This window comes from Saccopteryx bilineata, chromosome 11 (assembly GCF_036850765.1).
Source record: "Saccopteryx bilineata isolate mSacBil1 chromosome 11, mSacBil1_pri_phased_curated, whole genome shotgun sequence".
Classification (NCBI taxonomy): Eukaryota; Metazoa; Chordata; class Mammalia; order Chiroptera; family Emballonuridae; genus Saccopteryx; species Saccopteryx bilineata.
In genome coordinates, this window is record NC_089500.1 from 67853842 (window position 1) to 67875819 (window position 21978).

The 21978-nt window shown below is 42.1% G+C and overlaps 1 protein-coding gene across 2 annotated transcripts in view; it reads right to left on the reverse strand.

The window, feature by feature from the left end:
• MAGI3 (membrane associated guanylate kinase, WW and PDZ domain containing 3) overlaps positions 1-21978 on the reverse strand; it is a 213304-nt gene that overhangs the window by 155172 nt on the left and 36154 nt on the right. The window lies entirely within an intron of this gene.

Below are 21978 nucleotides of genomic sequence, written 5' to 3' on the forward strand. Positions count from 1 at the left end.
AAGGCACATATGAGAAAGCAATCAATGAACTAAGGAGTTGCAAGGAAAAACTGATGATTGATGCTCTCATCTCTCTCCGTTCCTGTCTGTCTGTCCCTATCTATCCCTCTCTCTGACTCTCTCTCTGTCTCTGTAAATAAATAAATAAATATCTTAAAAAAATAAATAAATAAAACAAATGAAGAACTGATACATGCTACAACATGGATGAACCCTGAAAACATGCTAAGTGAAAGAAGTCCAGACACACAAGGCCATGTTTTGTACAGATCCATAGGAAAGGTCCAGAACAGAAACATCCATAAAAGCCAGAAATTAGTTTAGTAGTTGCTAGGGGCTTGGCAGACAGAAGAAAGGGAAGTGGCTGGTAATGGACATGCACTTCATTTTGGGGAGATAAAAACGTTCAGGAAGTATAGGTTGGTGATAGTTACAGAACTTTGTGAATAAACCAAAGCCACTAAATTATATGCTATGAAAGGGCAAATTCTACTGTATGTGAAGTATATCTTACATTTTAAAAGAAAGAATAAATGAACACACAAAAAGTGAAGTTAGTGAAACTTACTGAGATATTAAATAAAGCCTATTTTAAATATTTAATCAGGCACAAAAATGTATCCAACAATACGTCTAAGAAGCTTGTCTTGAAGGGGGTCAACTGTATGGTGATGGAAAATGATTTGACTTTGGGTAGTGGGCACACAATGCAATATATAGATGATGTATCATAGAAATGTACACCCGAAGCACATATGGTCTTATTAACCAATGTCACCCCAATAAATTAATAAGTAAAAGTCTTTATGATATATTTTTATTTAAAATGTTTCAACTGGTAACACCTTTTACCATGTTTCGATGTATACATCAAAACTCTAGATTAAGATGACTTTAAAAATTTGCAAATTAAAACAAAACCAAGTGTAAGATTATACCCATTACACTATTCCCTAGGATGGTTCATAAATCATTGGTACATCTCTTTTTTTTTTTTCTTTTTTTTTTGTATTTTTCTGAAGCTGGAAACGGGGAGAGACAGTCAGACAGACTCCCGCATGCGCCTGACCGGGATCCACCCGGCATGCCCACCAGGGGCGACGCTCTGCCCACCAGGGGGCAATGCTCTGCCCCTCTGGGGCGTCGCTCTGCCGTGACCAGAGCCACTCTAGCGCCTGGGGCAGCGGCCAAGGAGCCATCCCCAGCGCCTGGGCCATCTCTGCTCCAATGGAGCCTTGGCTGCGGGAGGGGAAGAGAGAGACAGAGAGGGAGGAGGGGGGGTGGAGAAGCAAATGGGAGCTTCTCCTATGTGCCCTGGCCAGGAATCGAACCCGGGTCCCCCGCACGCCAGGCCGACGCCCTACCGCTGAGCCAACCGGCCAGGGCTTGGTACATCTTGAGCATCATAAATGATCCTAACTATAGACTTATCTATACAAGGTAAAGATGATAAAATTTTGACTTAGCGTCAAATTGCTAACAAGAAATCATTGGTTGCTCATTTTTACTCTCCACTACCATAAATATCCAAAACCTCATGTTTATGCTCTTACTAGGTCTCAATTCTGTTAATTCCTTCTGGAAAAAAGATAAGTCTACAGGAACCCAGAACAATGGCATGTAATAGCCGAAAATCTTATTAATTGAAATTAATATCACTGGAGAAGTGTATGAATTATCACTACATTAAAATAACAATGTGTGAATTATTAGCACACCAAAATAATCTTATTACTCCTACTTCACAGAGTAATTAATTTTAATACTGGCAAAGCATACCAAGTTGCCAGGCCAAGAACCGGCAATTTGGTCTACCTCATTAAGTCAACAACTATTCACTAAGCAGTTAGGACCACAATATTGTGAGGAATGCAAAAATGCTAGTGCCCCCCCACACACACACTCAAGGAAGTTACAATCTAATACAAGATGGAAGTAAGCAGGTAACAGAAACTGGACACAGATTATAAATGCTGAGGATCTACTTTAATCTGTAAATAATAAGGAAACCATTCAACAATCTGAACCATCTACCACTTTACACAAAATTAAGACACAGGGAGACCAGCTGAGGTCATGGCAGGGGAAGGACAGAGGAGGCGGAATGGACAGGCCTTGGGTGGCTTCGGGCACAGGGAGCAATGTCACCTACAGGTAAAGGCGTGCACAGGCTTTGAAAACACACCCATGGGTTAGAGGTTTGGCTCTGACTCATTCCAGATGTATATGCTGGACAATGACTTCATCTCTGTAGGTTTTCATTTCCTCTGTAAAATGGAGATAATAACAGTGCCTACATCAGGTCATTAGGAGGACGAAATTAGAAAAGAATGCCTGTAAAGCACTTAGCATCGCGCCTGTTATAAGTGATGACAAGGCAAACAGTGGTCCAAATGACCACGGTAGAAAATAGAGGAAGACTCGTAAATGGGGATAAAGGTAGAGATTAGTTAACTACTTCAACTTGGGTCCGACAGGCAGAATTCTTAAATTGAGAAAGCAATGAATAGTACAATAGGATTTGTGAAGGTAAATTAAATAAAACGTGACTCTAAAGGTTTCTAGCTGTGAAAGGGATTGAATACCATGCAGGATTTGGACCGAATGAGACTGAAAATTTGGGATTTGGACTTAATTTTAAATCTACTCTCTCCAAAATACAGAAGTTAGAGCTCATCTATTATGCCATGTCCTTTATTTTCTAGATAAAAGAACTAAAACTCACAGAATGAAGAAACGTCTCAAAAGCCACACCATCCATTGATACACACACTATGAGCTCAGTAATAATTTAAATGCTGTCTGTAGTCTTCATTGCTTTACAAAACTGAGTCCTTATATAAAACTTCTTCCAATCCACTTCCTTACGATAATGGCAAATCTGAAATTACTGGCATAAAAACAGAGAGGATTTACTATAATCCAGTAGCAATGGTTATAATAGAGGTTTTCAATAAATATAATTAAAACCCGTTCATAAAAAATAAACTACGGAATATTATAAAAACCCAAGTGTCTTCCACGTGCTGCCCTTTTTGGTGATAATGTGGCAGCTCTTAAATGTGAAAATTTATCTTTAATGATCACCTTTAAATTACGCTTTTACTCAATTAAATGTATTTCCTGAAATAGTGTTCTTACAGAAATTCAATTAAGATTATTTTCTTCATTTTGAGAAATGAATATAATTACATGGACATGAAGCTTCCTTTTTATAACCCTCTGTTAAGACCCTCCTCCTCACCCCCAGTTCACAGAGATACTGTATAAATTAATGGAGGATCTAGAAGGCCCTGCAGCAAGTTTCTAAATGACTGAAATGACTACTATGATTTTCCTCTCTCTCCTTTTTCTAATTCACTCCCTCCACCGCCGGCAGCCCTGCCTCTCTGCCCACTTCCTACCTAAGCTTCATAGGGTACTACTGCCAGATTGGTGCATAACCAAACACAGCTTCTCTCTTTCTCCTCAACGTGCAGACAATGCTATATTCTGTGCGTAAAACATTTTCCACTCTAATCAGAAGCAGAGGTATATAGGCAAAAGTAAGAACAGCCCGTGAGCTATAATTTTTGTTGATATCATAACCAGAATATTGTAGATTACGTGAGATGTCAAGGGCCTCGGAATCCTAGGTTTTAGTTAAAAAATAAGTTATATATAAAGGAAATTGAATCCTCTAATGAAAGAACCTCTCTCCTGACCCATAATATTATGAGTTCTATCTTTAATTCTTAAATCAAAGTAAAAATGTTTTCAATCTATTGCAGACAAATACAGGAATAACGAATACCAAAGCTAACCAATTTTTGTGCAGCCTAATATAATCACATGCACACATTAATAAATGTATAATCGAAAGTATAATCAGGCCTTGGCTGTTTGGCTCAGAGGTAGAGTGTCAGCCTGGCTTGTGGAAGTCCTAGGTTCAATTCCAGGTCAGGGCACACAGGAGAAGTGACCATCTTTTTCTCCATGCCCCTTATATATCTCTCTCTCTCCCTCTCTCTCTTTCTCCTCCTGCAGCTATGGCTCGAATGGTTCGAGCAAAGTTGGCCCTGGGCGCTGAGGATGGCTTCATGGCCTCGCCTCAGGTGATAAAATAGCTCAATTACCAAGCAACAGAACAGCAGCCCAGATGGGCAGAGCATCATCAAGTATGGGGCTTGCCAGGTGAGTCCCAGTCGGGGCGCATGTGGGAGTCTGTCTCTTCCTCCCCTCCTCTCACTTAATAATAATAATAATATATATAAAATCAAAATTAATTTTTATTTCATATTAAGACAAATTATGTTAGCCTCGATTTTCATAGTTTGAAGGTATTTCTCTAAGAAAATTCTATTTTGTGGTTTGCAAGCTCTCTGGTACTAAGGATATAAACTGCTGAACTGAAAGAAACTAATTGTAAAGAGCTGATAGAGCACACGGAAATAATCTATGGGTATAAAATTTTCAATTTTTGACTCTACAAGAGAAAATGAAAGATTATTTTAAGATCTGAAGAGTGAATTTTAGCCTAAGTAGGCCATCCTAAAGGTTTTACCATCTAGTCAACCCGAGAGGGAAGACTTAGGATGAGAAAGCCTGCCCCTTCCTCCAGAAAACCATGACAGTCTGGGTCAACAGCGCTGCACTCTGCAGGTAAATGCTCATACCTCTCATTAGGCAAAGGAACATGTCAGTAGAAACCTGAAAAATAATTAATAGATCTGACCTGAAAAAATTCAAGGGACTTAACAAAACCCAAACAAGAAATCTGTTTCGTAACAAACAAAAGGGCTAATATGAAATTATTTAGGCTTAGCCTTGGTCAGGTAGCTCAGCTGACTAGAATGCCATCTTGATATGCCAAGGCTGCAGGTTCGATCCCCAGTCAGGGCACATATGAGAATCAACCAGTGAAAGCATAAGTGGGTGGAACAAATTTATATTTCTCCTCTCTCTCTCTCTCTCTCTCTTAAATCAATAAAAAGTTATTTAGATTCATACATACCAAGTGAAATTTATTTTACTGAAATAATATTTTTCACTAAGTCGAAGTGCCAAGACACGTAATAGTAATATTTAAGAACAAAGATTCTAATGGGTTAAGCACTGTTTGTGGGGGGAGTGACCTTGGTATGACTTACCCACAACAAATTCAACTTTTCACTAACACAGATGGTAGACTAGACACTGCCAATGTTTTAAGCTTAGAAAATGCTTTTAATTTTTTTTTTATTTCCCCATGCTGTGTTTACAGCTTTACATATGTCTCTGACTGCCAAAGAATTGTTAACTAATCGGCATGAGATTCATTTTGTTAGTACACAGCTGGGTACTTTAGTCATACAACATCTGCTTCTCGATATATCTTCTGTCTCTTCTTCATGGACCTCAAAACTGTTTCTAAAAATTCTCACAGTAAAACTTGCAGGCTTCCATCAATATCTGGAAGCTGAACTCAGTCATCATTGTTATATTTATTATTATAAGTTATCAGTGGCTTCTGAATAACTAAAAACCATCCAGTGGATCTAAGTTCTAGAAAATCTGGCATCAACATCGATTTGTAAAACAATATTGTTGAGCCAAAGAATGAAACTCAGTAAGAGTCATGCAATAATCAGATATTCTTCTTCACGGAGATGTCTCTAAGCTCTCCGAGTGAAGACCTAATGGGAAAACAACTGAAGCTTTAAAATATGCATATTTAAAAGAAAATAAATGCAAGTACCCACAGGAAAGAGCACATTTCGATCTGCAGACAAGACTCAGATTTTCTGTATAATTTCCTTGTTATTACAGAGACTAACTAGTCTATGCACATCCGTGCCTTAGCTTCTCCTTCTCTCTCATTCTGGATGAGAGAGTCCAGTGTCCTACCCAGGTACAGAGAGGGGAAACCCAACCGCAAGCCCTTCAGCCCATCATATATTCTATTCCAAGTATTTGTTTTCACATTGCTTGGAAATCATAACATATTTCCCTCTAGGGATGATACATATTGTCAGTTGGCTCTCAGGTCAGTCCTCAAAAGCCAAAATGTAACTGAACTGGAGAACTAGTAACAGTATACAACTCAAACATTCCTCCTGTCACTGTTTCTACAGAAAAACTCATCCCAGGATCCAGATGAGCATTTGAGTAACAGCCTCCCAATCACTCGCAAAGCAGCAAGGGCTACACAGTCCAATCTCCTTTTCCTCTCCCAAGCCGCCCAAGACCACCAGGGTGAGCAGGTGGTGAAAGGCCTGGTAATTATGAAAGATACCAACAACAGGGAGCTGGGTAGCAGGAGGCAGACCTACTGAAGATCCCATTGTCCTCATGGAGTCTGACGAAAGTGATGGTGACAGGAGATGTCCCAAACATGAGACACTAGGGGAAGGTAGTGACTTCAAGAATACCACCAACTTTGTTGATTTGAAGCTGAAGCTTTAGGTCTCTCAAAAAACAAACAAACAAACAAACAATCCCAGCAGCCACCAGACCATCAGAGGGACGCCAGCAATGTCATGAGGTTTTGCTCGTCTATACAGTGGTGGTGGCTGTCTACCCGCTATTTGTTTGTTGTGTTGGCTGGGGTCAGGGTAGGGGTGGCACAGTCAGAATCAGTCACAATTTTTTGTAAGCATTCTTGAGCCAATGAGACAGAGAAATGAAAAGCCAGTTTGCAAAATATTAGCACCTAAATAATGATACAGCCAGGACATCCGTGATGTACTCTTTGCCTTTACTTGATGTGGATTAAAACAGCGCCCAGGGCTTGTGTTAACTGCTTCGCACCCATGAAGTGGCAAGTGTGACTCTGTGATGTTGTCAGTGCTACGTGTACATATAGCAGCAGCATGGCCACAGCTACTGTAGGAGATACTCCTTTAATTTTATACGAGGGTGCAATGTGCTGGAGGAAGAATGATTGCTGGTCTAACCACAGCTACCCCCTTCTCCACACTCCCAGTCTCTCTCGTAGCTTGGACGATGGCAAGACTAGCTAGGAGAGTAGTTAAACCATTGTGGTAGCCCATGCCTTCTTTCTCCCTTTCTTTGGCTTTTGACAAGAACCCTGAGACTTCACACATACACTGTGACTAGGGGAAAGAGAAGAAAACTAAGTCACCGAAGACCAGCTATCTCCAGGTTTTTAATATGTGAAGCCGTTTTCAATCTTTTCTTGCTTATGGTTTTGTTAGTCTTTCTCTGCTTATAGTTACAGTCTCATCAACTTACAACTACCATCTAAGATATGTATCACATGGCTAGCATTGCATAAAACCCTCTACATACTTTGTTTCACTTTCTCAGCCATCTCTGAAGTAGGTAATGTTATCAGCCACATTTTTAAAAAGGGAAAACAGATTTATAGATTATGAAATTTGCCAGCAGTTGGTTAAATGGTAAAGTAGAATAAAACTCAGATCTGTCTGATGTCCAAGTCTATGTTCTTTTCACTACTTTATTCCATATTCCATCATCAATTATTACGTTTGTTTGATTGAGGACGCAGCATGGTAAAATAAAATAACCAGAGAGCCTGACCGGGCGGTAGCGCAGTGGATAGAGCGTCGAACTGGGATGCGGAAGACCCAGGTTCGAGACCCCGAGGTCGTCAGCTTGAGCGAGAGCTCATCTGGTATGAGCAAAAAGCTCACCAGCTTGAGCCCAAGGTTGCTGGCTCGAGCAAGGGGTTACTCGGTATGCTGAAGGCCCATGGTCAAGGCACATATGAGAAAGCAATCAATGAACAATTAAGGTGTTGCAACGCGCAACAAAAAACTAATGATTGATGCTTCTCATCTCTCCGTTCCTGTCTATCCCTCTCTCTGACTCTCTCTCTGTCTCTGTAAAAAAAATAAAATAAATAAAAATAACCAGAGATTATAGTCAAACCCGGTCTAGGTTCAAATCCTAGTTCACCACTTTGCAACTGTGTATCAGTGGGCAAATTAACTTCAGTTTTCTGACCTATATCATGGAGGTAATAACATGTTCTTGCAAATTATTCCTATATAAGGGTGGTAATAACATGTTCTTGCAAAATTATTGTGGCAACTGAATTCATTAAACTGTGTCTAAAACAACTAAGCACACTTTCTGGCATAGGAGAGACATTCTAAGTTTAGGGTCCTTTCCCCTTTCTGTCCTAACATGAGTGTTTTATGCAAAGCATGGCAAGCGAGGAGTCCCTCTGTCTTCTCTCGGAAGTCACAGGCAGGTAAGGTGATGGCACAGTACAGTGATCTCAGAGGCTCCCACAGGATGCGGTAGGAGCACAGGATGGCAGGAAGTGTCATGAACTGACTCCAGGAAACGACCTCTGCACAGGCTTAGAGAAGACGGCCAGGGGGTGACGGAAGGAGGGGCAAAAGCAGACCACTCCACATATAGGGAACAGTATGTGCCAAGGCCCAGGGGAGAGAAAACAAGAGTTATTTCTCGAACTACACGTAATTCAATACAATTGTGGCTTCTGATGAGGAGTGACAGGGAAGGGGCTGGAGAGTTAGACAAGGAACAGATCATAAAACGTCCTCATATATATAAAAGGATGGCCTTACCAAGTGGTGGTGCAGTGGACAGAGCATCGAACTGGGGTGCGGAGGACCCAGGTTCGAAACCCTGAGGTCACTGGCTTGAGAGAAGGCTCATTTGGTTTGAATGCAGGCTCATCAGCTTGAGCACAGGGTCACTGGCTTGAGTGTGGGGTCATAGATATGACCCCATAATCCCTGGCTTATGCCCAAGATCACTGGCTTGAGCAAGGAGTCACTCGCTCTGCTGTAGTCCCTGGGGTCAAAGCCTATATGAGAAAGCAATCAATGAATAACTAAGGTGCTGCAACGAAGAATTGATGCTTCTCATCTCTCTCCCTTCCTGTCTGTTCTATCTTTACCTCTCTCTGTCACACAAAAAAGGATGATTGCTAGTGAGAGTCGAGCATGTATACTAGAGAAGGATTGTAGAAAAAACAATAGTACAAGTACGAAAAATAAGGACACAAGCCTTTCAGCTTCTGAACCATTAACTATAGTGCTCCAAATACAAGTAGGGAAAATTCTATATTTTTTTGGATTGAAAGAGTAACTGGGTATAAATAATTTAATGTATTATTCAATATGTACACAGATAAGAGAAATATTTCTGCCATTGGCAAACATAGTTAAATAATAAATAAGTGAATGAAACAAAAAGTAATCCTTATTCAACTTCTGCCTTCTTGCCTGACCAGGCGGTGGTGCAGTGGATAGAGCATCGGACTGGGATACGGAGGACTCAGGTTCGGGACCCCGAGGGCACCAGGTTGAGCGCGGGCTCATCTGGTTTGAGCAAAGCTCACCAGCTTGGATCCAAGGTCGCTGGCTCGAGCAAGGAGTTACTCAGTCTGCTGAAGGCCCCCAGTCAAGGCACATATGAGAAAGCAATCAATGAACAATTAAGGTGTCGCAACAAAAAACTGATGATTGATGCTTCTCATCTCTCTCCGTTCCTGTCTGTCTGTCCCTATCTATCCCTCTCTCTGACTTTCTCTCTCTCTTTAAAAAAAAAAAAAAGTTCTGCCTTCTTTACTTTTGTATTACCTGGAGGGAAAATACCTAAAAAAAAAAAGGGCCCTAACCCAGTAGCTCAGCTGGTTGGAGCATCATTCTGACATGTCAAGATTGCAGGTTCAATCCCCTGTCAGGGCACATATGAGAGTCAACCAAAATATGCATAAATAGGTGGAATAAACAAAATTGATGATTTTCTTTTTTTCTCTCTTTAAAAAAATTAATTAAAAAGCTAAAAAACATTAATCACAATACAATGTCATAGACAAGACACAAAAAGAGGAAAGCAAGGATCCGGAAAAATCAAGATATTTTAGTTATGAATGATAGGATTAGTAATCAATTTAAAAGATAACATGTGCTTGCTTTAATTCCAACTCTACTATTCTTATAAACATTCATAGATAAGGATGAATTTAATTCCAAGACTGTTCGGAGGGAAAGAGAAAAGGAAAAGACTATAAAAGAAATATGAAAATTGAGAAAATACAAATATTAAACAATTACATGGGAACTAGTCTAAGCATGAGAGTAGGGAGGAAAAAGAAATAAGATTTCTAAGATTGTTATTTTTAATTACTTCATTTTAAAAGTCTTAAAATATCAGGGTGAAACAATAAATTTGGTTGAGGGGCACATTAAATACTATGTATTAATGTAGAGTCATCCAGCTGAAGGTGCCCGAAAAGCAGTATAAAAAATGACAAGGTTTATTCATTCCGTACATGTGTACTGAGTGACCACAATGTACTAGGACCCACATTTGACAGCAAAAATTTGGTAGCTGACCAGGAAGACCCAGTCCCCACTTTCATGGAGCTCACAGTCCATGGCAATGAAAACTTAAATGAAGACTTCCTGGATAAATATATTAAGCAATGGAGAAGAATCAACACAGAGGTGCCAAGTTCACCACGGGAGTGACCGAAATCAAGAAAGGACCAAGAGCCTGACCTGCGGTGGCGCAGTGGGTCCAGTGTTGACCTGGAACGCTGAAGTCGCTGATTCGAAACCCCAGGCTTGCCTGCTCAAGGCACATAGGAGAAGCAACTACTGCGAGTTGATGCCTCCCTCTCTTCCCCTCCTTTCTGTCTCTCTCTCTCTCTCTCTAAAAATCAATAAATAAACATTTTTAAAAAAGGAGAAAGGATAAAGAGTAGAGAAAGTAGAAAGGGCCAAGGGCTTTAACATGACTGTGCAAACAGGAGGTGGAGCCATGAAGACAGACAACCAGATAAGGAAAAATAACAGTAGCTGCAGGAGGAGAGAGTTCCAGAAAGAGAGAGGAGTCGTCAAAAGTATAAATATAAAGTATCCACAAGATGAAGTAGGAGAAAACACACGTGAGAGGATTTTTTTTTTTTTTTTATTTTTCCGAAGCTGGAAACGGGGAGGCAGTCAGACAGACTCCCGCATGCACCCGACCGGGACCACCCGGCATGCCCACCAGGGGGCAATGCTCTGCCCCTCTGAGGCGTCGCTCTGTTGCATCCAGAGTCATTCCAGCACCTGAGGCAGAGGCCACAGAGCCCTCCCCAGTGCCCGGGCCATCTTTGCTCCAATGAAGCCTTGGCTGTGGGAGGGGAAGAGAGAGACAGAGAGGAAGGAGAGGGGGAGGGGTGGAGAAGCAGATGGGCGCCTCTCCTGCGCGCCCTGGCCGGGAATCAAACCCGGGACTCCTGCATGCCAGGCCGACGCTCTACCACTGAGCCAACCAGCCAGGGCCACGTGAGAGGATTCGATTCAGCACTTCATTCATTTGACTGCTTCTCTGTTGAGCACCTATGATATGACAGGTTCCTCTGGCTTCTATTCTGAGTGCAAGGCAGGGGCATTACCGAATTCTGAAGAGAGGCAATACACAGTTGATCACTTAAAAGGTTGCTCCGGGTGCTGTGCTGAGAGGACCGAGGGCTCGGCAGGAGCTGGGAGACCAGTCGGGACACTCCTGCAGCAAGCTAAGCAAGGGACAGTGGTGATGGCAGCAGAGATAGCGAGAAAAGGTCCGGTTCTGAATAAACTGAAAAGGTAGAGCCAACGGGATTCCCTGATGGATCACATGTGAGGTTTGAGAGAAACGGCGGTAAGACTAAAATTTTCAGCCTAGACAACAGGAACCGCCATCAAGTGAAATGGAGACAATGGGGCAGGTAGAGATCAGGTCACCTGGGACATGTCAAGTGCGAGAGTTCTGCTAGAGATCTGAGTGACAACGGCTGATGATCACTCGGACAGGCAAGTGTGGAGTTCAGGGGAGAGGTGTGGAGTTCGGGGGACAGGTGTGGAGTTCAGGGGAGAGGTGTGGAGTTCAGGGGAGAGGTGTGGAGTTCAGGGGACAGGTGTGGAGTTCAGGGGAGAGGTGTGGAGTTCGGGGGAGAGGTGTGGAGTTCGGGGGAGAGGTGTGGAGTTCGGGGGAGAGGTGTGGAGTTCAGGGGAGAGGTGTGGAGTTCAGGGGACAGGTGTGGAGTTCAGGGGACAGGTGTGGACTTTAAGAAGCCAGGGAGACAGGAACCAGCAAAGAAGAATGAAAAGGAGCAATAAGTACAAAGAAAAAAAATAACAAGAGAAGCGATATTCATTCCCAAAAACAAGAGAAGAAAACATTACCATGGAAAAAAGAGTGTATTGTATCTGTGGTTCTTAACCAGGAGTGATTTTGTCCCTTCAAGGGACATTTGGTAATACCTGGAGACACTGCTGATAATCAGGACTAGGGGCAGTAGGGGTGATACCAGCACTGAGGAGAGAGGCCAGGCATAATGCTATGTGTCCTGTAGGACACAGCCCAGTCCTCTCCAACCCAAGGCTGAAGTTCAGACCTCGCTGGAGAGGGTAGAGTGTTAGCACCCTGGCCAGTGGAAGTGCCACAGGTTTGGACTGTCAAGCAAGAGATCACCCACTGGGGTAGTAACCAAAATCACTAGGAAACTGCCTGAGGTGGCCAGAGTCACTTACTCAGACACCTGGGATGCTGCTAACACTCAGGTGAGCTCCCCTGGGGGGTCCGCGTGCAGGCTGAGAGCCAAAGAGCAGGAGGAGAAAAGCAAGCCAGACCAGGAAGACGAGTCCCTTCCTCCTGCGTGTTTTCTCCAGCATCTTCTTCAGACGACACTTAACATTACCCCGGATGGCAAAGGGGAAGTGTCTCAGGGTGCGGCGCCAGCATTACGAGTCAGTGTGGGGAAGGGTGGACGGGAGCTGAGAGGCAACACACTGCTCACCGGCGCATGCTCCCAGCGCCGCTCTCAAACGGACTGAAGGTGGTCAGAACGTTCAAGATCATGCCCAGGAAAACCTCAACTTCTCTGTGATTAAATTTCTATAGATTGATAATTAGGATTACCTTATTTTTGCATACTAAGAAGTTAAAGTTTTTCTTTTAAGGGGAAACTTATTCTCAACTATGTACATTAAGACAGAAAAAAAAAGACCACAGAAGCATATGTAGCAAGAGTTAAGACACAGTTCCCTAAATAGTTGATATTATCTACATGTTTGTGCTTCTCAAATTTTCTTTTCTTTTCTTTTTTTTCTGTATTTTTCTGAAGTTGGAAACAGGGAGGCAGTCAGACTCCTGCATGTGCCCGATTGGGATCCACCTGGCATACTCACCAGGGGGCGATGCTCTGCCCATCTGGGGCGTTGCTCTGTTGCAACCAGAGCCATTCTAGCGCCTGAGGCAGAGGCCACAGAGCCATCCTCAGTACCCGGGCCAACTTTGCTCCAATGGAGCCTCGGATGCGGGAGGGGAAGAGAGAGACAGAGAGGAAGGAGAGGGGAAGGGGTGGAGAAGCAGATGGGTGCTTCTCCTGGGTGCCCTGGCTGGGAATCGAACCCAGGACTCCTGCACGCCAGGCCGACACTCTACCACTGAGCCAACCAGCCAGGGCCGTCAAATTTTCTTATACAAATTTCTTACAGAAATTACTTTGAGAATTAGAAATTTTAAAACTTTTTTTGTTGAAGTATAAGTGGTCATGCCTGACCAGGCGGTGGCGCAGTGGATAGAGCGTTGGACTGGGATGTCGAGGACCCAGGTTCGAGACCCCGAGGTCGCCAGCTTGAGCGCGGGCTCATCTGGCTTGAGCAAATAAAAAATGCTCACCAACTTAGACCCAAGGTTGCTGGCTCAAGCAAGGGGTTACTCGGTCTGCTGAAGGCCCGCGGTCAAGGCACATATGAGAAAGCAATCAATGAACAAATTAAAGTGATGCAACGAAAAACTGATGATTGATCCTTCTCATCTCTCTCCATTCCTGTCTGTCTGTCCCTATCTCTCCCTCTCTCTGACTCTCTCTCTCTGTCCCTGTAAATAAAAATAAAATAAAAAAAAAAATAAAAATAAAAAAGAAGTATAAGTGGTCACTAAATATCAACATGTGGGATTAAAGCCGTATATAGCCTCTTATGTAACAGGATTCAGAATTCCTTCGAAAGAGCACGTATTAGAAGAAACGATTTCCACAAAGTAAATCCTGAAGTTTTAGGTTATTTCCTAATAGCTGTGGACTTAGACCAAATCAAATGTTAATCCCTTCAAATGTTATGAGCTGTACTAGCAAATTCATCATATTCTATGAAATGATTTAAGACTACTGTCCAAAATGAAGATAAATTAAAATCTCTCAGAAATATAAAATTAGCCAGAAAAGCCAATCTGATCATGGGTGCTTCTCTGATTAGACTCATAGACCCAGGAATAGCTGGAGGTAGACTCACAACCTACTCCCCAAAGTGCCATGGTCACTCCATGTCCTGTCTCCTACAGGCTAGAGGAAAACACAAATGGCCATTAATGCAAATTAAAACCATAAATAGGCCATTTTATGGCCACTGGGGTTAGAAGAAATTGAGATGTCTAACAATACCAATCGTGGAACAAGATGGAGACCAACAAACTCTCATGTTTTATTGGTATGGCTGGAATTCATTCTTGTTATGGTTACAATCATTTCTTGTTATAAAGTATTACAAGGATCTTCTCCCGATTTCTGACTTGTCTCTTCACTTTCCTTATGGTATCACCTGACAAACAGAAGTTTTTAATTTGGGCTCTGGCCGACTGGCTCAGTGGTTGAGTGTCAGCCCAGTGTGTGGATGTCCCGGGTTCGGTTCCTGGTCAGGGCACACAGATGTGCCCATCTGCTTCTCCACCCCTCCTCCTTCTCTCTTTCTCTTTTCCTCTCCCGCAGCCACGGCTTGATCAGTTCAAGCAAGCAAGCAAGTTGGCCTTGGGCACTGAGGACTCCTTGGCCTCTACACCTCAGGCATTAAAAACATGGCTCGGTTGCTGAACAACATAGCAATGGCCCCAGATGGGCAGAGCATCGCCTCCTAATGGGCTTGTCAGATGGATCCGGGTCAGGGCGCATGTGGGAGTCTGTCTGCCTTCCCTCCTCTCACTAAAAACAAACAAACAAAAAAACAACTTAATTTTAAAGTACCCAAGTTTATTATTGTTCCTTTATGATAAATCCTTCCCCAAAAAATCCTTCCCTAAACAGAGGTGATAAGGGCATACTTTTATACCAAAAACTCTAGACTTTGTCCTGCACGGTTAAGGGGCAGTGAAGAATAAGGGTTAAGAGCAGACATTGTTAGTCAGACTCTCTTGGTTCACGTATGGCTCTACTACTGTGAACCTGGACAAGTACTTGATCTGTGTTTGCCTCAGTTTCCTCATATAAAAAGTGGAGAAAACAACAGCACCTACCATTAAAGATAAATGCGACGATCAAAGCAGTAAATGTATGTGAAATGTCAGAACAAAGTTAAGTTATAAGTGCTACGTAAGTCTAGCTGCAGAAGTCTAGTCCTCAGCCTGCCGGAACTTGATTTTATACGCAGTGAGAGGCAGAGATCTATTTCTTCCCACAGCGCTGACCAATTACTCCAGCCATATACTGTGGAGTGAGCTTCCCTCTTCCCACTGACGTGCAGCGTCACTCTGACACGTTAGGTTTCCATAAAGGTCTGTGGCTGTGCCTCTGTTCTGTCTCATTAGTCTATTCATCTGCCTTTGTGCTGCTACCACACTGTCAAATTACACATTACTGACAGTAATTATGCTGGACAGTGTAGAGGCCCCACCCCCAACTTGCTGACTTGTTCTTCAAGTTGTTTGAGACTTTTATGGCCTGAAGCAGGAGCTGGCAAACTGAGGCCTACAGGCCAAACCCAGCCAGTCACCTGTACTTCTAAATCAGACTGTGGTGGAACACGGCCACAGGCATGCGTCTGCATATTATCTGTGGCTCCTTCCACAGCGGCAGGGCTGAACATATGACCCACCAAGCAGAAAACACTATTTGGCTCTTTATCAAAAGTTTGTAAACCCCTGAAAGCATGGGCAATTTTCATAAATTCCTTTATGTGCTTGAGTAAAAAAAAGTTTATTTTCTAATGGCTGGGACAGAGTTCTAGATACAGTCACCCAATGAAATCTGTTAATAAGGTGCCCTCTCCTATATCTTTAACTTTGTGCGCTGAATCTAAGAAGTACTGAGAGAGGCGTATCCTACTATAATGATGGGTTTGTCAAAATTTTCTTTAGTTCAGCAAACTTTTTTTCTTTATAATCTGGAGTTAGGCTATTAGGTTCATACAAACTTAGAAGTATTATAGCTTCCCAGTAAAATCAACACTTTATCATTATGTAGTAACCCTCTTAGATGCTAACATTTTGCCGTAAAACACATTTGAGTTTGACAGTATCGTTTCTACACAAGAAATGTGGTTAGTTTTTGCCTCCTTCTCCCTTGTCTGCCTTCACCCTTTGGTCCTCCTTCCTCAGGTGTTCTCTTACAAACAGCACGCAGCCAGATCTCGTTTTCCTTGTCAGTCTGGCCCGTGCCTTTTAACTTAAGAATAAAGTCCATTAATATTTAATTTGATGACTGATGTCTGGATTTATTTCTACCATTTAATTTTATCTATTTTCCCCATATTGTTTATTTTTTCTCATTTGCCCTTCTGTTGAATTGACTAGTTTTTTCTCATTTCATATTTTTTCTTTCTTCATTGAGATTTCCACTCTTCTCACTCTTTTGATATTAAACTTTGATTTTTAACATTCATATTTACTAAAATCCTATTTTTTTAACTCTTCCCAAATAATGCAAGAGCCGTACACAGGTTTTGCTTTTTCTAGTGAGAGAAGGGAGGGGTGGGAACAAGAAACATCAACTCGTAGTTGCAGCACTTTCGCAGTTCTACTGTTTCTCACACGTGCCTTGACTGGGGCTCCAGCCGTGCCAGTGACCCCTGTTCGAGGCAGCAACCTTGGGCTTCAGGCCAGTGACTTTTAGGGCTCAAGCCAGCAACCCTGGGCTTCAAGCCAGTGACAACGGAGTCATTTTCATGATCCCACACTCACACTGACGACCCCTTGCTCAAGCCAGAGACCTCGGGGTTTCAAACCTGGGACCATCACCAGGCTGATGCTCTATCCACTGTGTCACCACCAGGCAGGCTGAGAAGGTTTTAAGTCTAGTTATCCCCTTCCCACTCATAAATAGTCATAGTACACTATTTTAGCACTACCTTGATATTATCGAGGTCTTTTGAACTCCACAAATTAGATGTTTTTGTTTTTAAATAATTAATGTATGTTTAGATTTAGTCCCCTCTCTGCCATTTTACTTCATCATGCTCCCTCTTACCTTTCAAACTCCCCATCTAAGATCAGAAGTAGACGACTCAGAGTTATTTGGGGGAGGGGGCAGGGTCTCAGGTAAATAGGCAAAAGCTCTCTGTGCTCATCTGAAGATACCCGGCTTTCGCCCTCATGTTGGAAAGACTGGTGAACTAGAAAAACTGGCCCTTCAGCACTTTGGTTATTCTGCTATCTTCGAGTTTTAAGATCTTTGCCTTTGTCTGCTCTCCATTTCACTGCGACGAGACCATGTGCCTATGCCTGGATTTCTTTGTATTTCTTGGTCCTTCAAAATGTGATGATTGCAATCTTTTTTCTAGAAAAATTTTAGCCATCAACCACTTCAAATATTTTCTCTTCCCCATTCTCCCTTTAACATCTTCTGAAATTATTCCCTGTATCTTTCATCCTTCTCATCACAATTTCCACACCTCTGCCTGTGTGCTGCCTCCTCTATACTAGCTTTAGACCTAGCTGCTGGGAAGTTTTCTCTTCTGTTGTGTCTAATCTGCCATTTGATCTCTTCATTTATTTTTTTTTAAATGTTTCTTATTTTGCATTTCTGTGATTTCTGTTTGATTCGTGTAAAAAACTGCTCAACAGTTGCTTGCTCCTGACTCATGTTGCAATTTCTTCTTTGGTTCCTTTAACAATATTAAAATACTCATTTCATAAACTGCATTTATATTCTAGTAAATGAAGTCTCCCGAGCTTCGTTCTTTGGTGTGCGGTTCCTACTGACTCTCACTCCTGGTGGCTTGTTAGGACAGGAGTGGCTGATTGCGTGTCCCCATTGTGTGAACTCTGTAGCAATCCTCTGCCACTTGGCTGAAGATGTTTCCCCCAGGGAAAATCTGGGTATGGTTCTGCCGAGCACTTGGAGTGGTAAAGACCCAGGTCCATGTTAAATTATAATTTTGCATTTAGCCTTTTTCAGATCATGGAAACAATATGAATTTAATCCCCAAATGTAACACGTGAAGATGGGTAAGTGGCCATAAATTCTCAGGGGAGACTCCCCCCCCCCCCCCCCCCCCCCCCCCCGCTTTTCACTCTCATTCAGACCTAAGGCCAGGGAGGCCATTTCCTTTCCCTGCTTCTAGAGGGTGAGCACTTTATTTTTTTAATCCCTTCACATGTGCTTGTCCTTGCCCTCAAGTAGTCTCCAATCAGGCTTCTCACCTGTGGAAGCCTTATCTTTCTCCCAGCCTCTCTGCGACCTGAAGTCACAGTCACCCAGGTGTGTATGTCTCCAGGGCACCCGTCCAGTAGTGGCCTCAAAGCCGTCCCGATACCTTGCTTGCTCCTTTTTGCAGTCTCACCCATTCATTTAAAATTACTTTCTGTTGTCATGTTTCATTTTGCTTTTTAAAGCAATTAAAATGTTTTAAAACTGAAAGATTCACGCAGTCACACAGAAAAAGAAATCCAATGAGGGCTTTTTTGACTACTTGATCTAAAATCTGGTGTTTTCTTGATTTTTCATCCTAATACTATAGCCATATTGAGTTCTTAAACATTTCTTTGCTTAAAATAACTGTGTAGAAATTACTTTAGGATAGTCTATTCCAATAGGAAAATTCCTTTGGAATAAGAACTTAAGTCAGTTCACTGGAGTGGTGATGAAATAAAAAATATAAATGTGGCAATGTCTGTGTTAGAACAATTAACCAGATTAACTGGCCAAATGTGAATACAATTTGGGAACTATTTAAAAAACATGAGATGATTTACTTTAATAATGTTCTATTCAAATCAGAGCAATTCACTTTCTAGTCATACATCATGCACTGTGAGTTATATACCAAATTACATACTAATTCTATTGTAATTATGTCCCCAAATACCTCTTTTCCTATTTTAAAGAAATGTCACAAAGCCAAAATGCCAAATATGACTGTATAATATTACTCAGTCACTTTAGCCAAAAAGTCTCAGTTCATAGTAGTTGAAGGCCTAGCTTGTGAGCTACAAGTATAAGGGCTCCACATCAGATCAAAGAAGTCTGTTCCATATATTGCTCCATTTGTTGATTCAAATATTTCAATGCCTACTATGTGTCAGGTCCTGTACTAAGTACCAGAAATAGCACAGAGAAGTCTATTTCCTAAACCATCAAGTCCTCCAACCTCTTCTCTGGTCCTGTATATGTTATAAAAATAAAACAACCATATAATCCAGCAATTCCACATCTGGGTATTTATCCTAAGAAAACAAAACACTAATTTGAAAAGATAGGAGCAACCCGTGTCCACTGTGGTGTTACTTGTAACAGCCAAGATAGGTGTCCACTGTGGTGTTACTTGTAACAGCCAAGATAGGGAAGTAACCCAAGTATAACATCTATCAGCGAATGAACGAATGAACGGATAAAGAAAACATGGTTATATATTGTACAATGAAGTAGTATTCAGCCACAAAAGCAAAAAAAGCTTACCATTTGTGACAACATGGATGGACTTCAGGGAGTTATACTAAGTGAAATAAGTCAGAGAAAGGCAAAAACTGTATCATTTCACTTATATGTGGAATATAAGAAAAAAATAACAAAAACACCAAATTCATATAAACAAGCAACAGACTGGCAGTTGCCACAGGCAAGGAGTAGAGGGGGTGGGAAGAATGGAAAAAGGGGGTGGGAGGAATGGGAAAAGGGGGTGAAAAGGCACAGCTTCCAGAGATAAAATAAGTAAGCATTGGGGATGTAATGTATGGTAACTATAGTTAATAATACTGTATTATTACTCAAATAACTGTTTGAAAGTTACTAAGAGAGTAGATCTTAAAATTTCTCATTATAAGAAGAAAAATTTTTTGTAACTATGTAAGGTGACAAATATTAAGTAGACTTATTGTAGTGATCATTTCACAAGTATACAAATGTTGAATCATGTTGTACAGCTGAAATTAATGTATATGTCAATTACACCTCAAGTTTAAAAAAATTATAATGGCCCTGGCCGGTTGGCTCAGTGGTAGAGCGTCGGCCTAGCGTGCGGAGGACCCGGGTTCGATTCCCGGCCAGGGCACATAGGAGAAGCGCCCATTTGCTTCTCCACCCCTCCGCCGCGCCTTCCTCTCTGTCTCTCTCTTCCCCTCCCGCAGCCAAGGCTCCATTGGAGCAAAGATGGCCCGGGCGCTGGGGATGGCTCTGTGGCCTCTGCCCCAGGCGCTAGAGTGGCTCTGGTCGCAACATGGCGACACCCAGGAGGGTCGCAACATGGCGACGCCCAGGATGGGCAGAGCATCGCCCCCTGGTGGGCAGAGCGTTGCCCCCTGGTGGGCGTGCCGGGTGGATCCCGGTCGGGCGCATGCGGGAGTCTGTCTGACTGTCTCTCCCTGTTTCCAGCTTCAGAAAAATGCAAAAAAAAAAAAAATTATAATGATAAAAAATTAGAAGTTATATGTAAAAAGAAACCAAATGGAAATTTCAGAATTGAAAAATACATGGACAGGAATAAAAAATATTCTCTGGATGGGCTCAATAGTTTAGTGAAGATGACAAGGGACAGAATCAGTAAACCGAGAAAAAAATGATAGACTTTAACCAATCTGAGCAACAGAGATAACAGACTAGTCACATATGAACAAAGCCTCAGGAACCTGTGAGAATCTAATGAAAAAAACCAACATTTGCATCATAAAGGAAGGAGAAAAGCAAATAGGAGTGAAAGAGAATGCAAAGAAATAATGGCTAAAGACTCACCCAAAATGGCAAAATACATAAATGTACACATTCAAGAAGCTGTGAAATCATCAAACAGGATAAACCCAATGAAATCCATGGCAAGACACATCATAATCAAACTTCTGCACACTAAAAACACAGAAAAATCTGGAAAGCAACCAGAGAAAAACAATGCATTATCTATATAGGTAAACCAGTTTGAATGACTAATTTCTTATCTAAAATCATGGAGGCCAGAAAGAAGTAACATCTTTCAAGCACTGAAAAAAAACAGAATTGTCAATCAAAAATTCTATATCCAGAGTAAGTATCCTTCAGGAATGAAGTAGGGAAAAGAAATTATCAAACAAAATTTCTAAAAGAATTTGTCACTAGCAGACATACCATTCTTTAAGAATGGTCATAGAAAGTTCTTGAAAAATAAAGAAAATGATGAAAGAAAGAAAAAGAAAGAGAGAGAGAGAGAGAGAGAGAGAGAGAAAGAAAGAAAGAAAGAAAGAAAGAAAGAAAGAAAGAAAGAAAGAAAGAGGGAAAGAGGGAAAGAGAGGGAGGGAGGGAGTAAGGAAGGGAGAGAGGAAGAGGGGAGAAAGGAAGGAAGGGAGGGAGGGAGGGAGGGAGGAGAGGGGAGGGGAGGGAGGAAAAAAGGAAGGAATGAATCTTAAAGCATCAAAAAGAAAGCAAAAATAATAAGAGCAGAGATACGGGCATATATAAAAGACTATCCTGGCCCTGGCTGGCTGGCTTCGTGGACAGAGCATTGGCCCCCTGTGCAGATGTCCTGGGTTCAATTCTCAGTCAGGAGACATAGGAGAAGCAATCAACTGCTTCTCTCTCCCTCCCCCTTCTCAAGCCACCGCAGCCAGTGGCTTGACTGGTTTGAACATTGGCCCTGGGTGCTGAGGATAGCTCACTGGTCCAAGCATCAGCTTCAGATGCTAAAAATAGCTCAGCTGATTCCAGCATTGGCCCAGATAGGGGTTGCCGGGTGGATCCCAGTTGGGGTGCATGTAGGAGTCTGTCTCACTATCTCCCCTCCTCTCAAAAAAAAAAAAAAAAAAAAAAAGACTATCTTTTCCATGCATTTTATAAAGTATATTTGAGGACTG